Here is a 1,852-nt window from a genome sequence, read left to right on the forward strand (position 1 = left end):
GGGAGTGAGTAAGATTGTTTAGTTAACAGAGGGGACAGGAAAACGTTTTGTTTTGCTCCTTTGCTAAGGCCAGTCATTACCAATGCACAGTAATTATATTAGTCGAGTTTGCTGTGTAGTGATTAGAGACCTAAAAGCTCTTGGCCGTAGTGCGATATGTCGAGAGGTCAGTTCCCCTCTTTTTTTTTTTTTTTTTGCTAAGTGTTTTACTGCGCTCTTAACTACATAAGGTCATATGAGCGCGCGGGACACATTAAACTTTTTCAGTTGGTTGGAAATTTTGAATTTTGCCCGGGTGGCGACCGAAGCCTACTCTTATCGATTTTAGATCACCAAGGGATCTTTAACGTGCGCAACTTGTACTCGGGCCCTCCGAGATTTTTCGCCCTTGTCCTATAAGGCTAAGTGTAAATCTTTCCTACCAGAAGATCAGGGGTGTGGCAGAAAGACAGCAGTAAGAAAGAGCCAAGGAGTAACAGCAGAAAGGCTCCAGAAAATGTCAGGAGCCCAGATGAGGGGGCAAAAGAGGTGAGGGGGTGGGTGTAGAAAGAGGAGACGAAAGCAGACGACAATTTTAGAGAAGAAAATTCTTCGGTTGCTAACCGGATTCGAACCCGGGACCTTTGAATGAGAAGCCAACACCTTAACCTCTAGGCCACGAGAGCCCGCCTCTGTTTCCCTTGAGGGAGGGTTATTTTATAGAGTAATAGAGTATTTCCCTCCGTTTTCCTTGTTTTAGTAGAGGTTTTACGGCGCTTGCAACTGCATACGGTCATGTGAGCGCCATTCGGTCCGTTTGACGGGTTGTTGTATGCTACAGGGCCTTACTTGTCTACTGGGATGCACGGTTTGGGCACCACCCACCCCGCTCTTCAATACTGGTCCAAACTGTGTCCGTGTGGGCTGAGCAGGCAGTACTTATTTTTTTTATGGAGGTATTTTATGTCCACCTACCTATGCAGTTAAACATTGTTTTTCTTTCTCTCTATTTCTCTCCTCCACTCCCACCCCAACACGCACACACACACACACACACACACACACACACACACACACACACACACACACACACTTTCCACTCTTCTCTAGCACTCAGGAAAAGGAAAAAAGAGTCAAACAAGAACAAACATCCATCCGCGACAGTGAGATAATGCTACTTCTTGTCTTTGTGTGTCCCCGTTTTCCCCTACTGTTTAAATAAGGCTGATAATTTTATAGAGCCTGATGAGAGGCAATTTTTATCAAGTAACTCAGTCTTTCTGCTAGAGTTAGAGCCAGGACGTTGTGTTCCTGTCTACCAGATTGGCCCTAACGGTAGGGAAAAAGCACGCCTCTAAAATTATTGTCTAACATGTGTCGACATGGGTGCAAAATAACTACATTAAAAGAGAATACATGTATCAATACTCTCATGCAGGCAATATAGTAGATATACCTGCAAAAAGAACAGAATGTGTTTTTTTTGTAGCCTTTATGATTATGATATATTAGAAACTTCGTTGAGAAATATAATATCAACTCGCTCACAATGACTAAGAAAAAGAACAATTACGATTATAATATCTGTTGCCGGTAATGAATGTTTTAATACTTTCTTCAAGAGCCAATTACAAAAAAAATAAACATTTTTTTTTTCAAGGGATCTCGCCAGGGATAGACTCTACCAGGTGGTTGTATAATTTGTCCTGCCCTTTCTTCGTCTCATGGATTATTCCTGTCTTCATAGGTTTTGTCTCTCCAAAGGCTGCTAATCTTCTGTTCTCTAATAATTTACTAGCCCTTCCAGATGTTCCCCCACCTTCCTCTCTTTCCCCTCCTCTTTTAGAATACTCTAAGGCATTGGATTTTAAAA

Source organism: Aplysia californica, unplaced genomic scaffold, assembly GCF_000002075.1.
Source record: "Aplysia californica isolate F4 #8 unplaced genomic scaffold, AplCal3.0 scaffold00589, whole genome shotgun sequence".
NCBI classification, from domain to species: Eukaryota; Metazoa; Mollusca; class Gastropoda; order Aplysiida; family Aplysiidae; genus Aplysia; species Aplysia californica.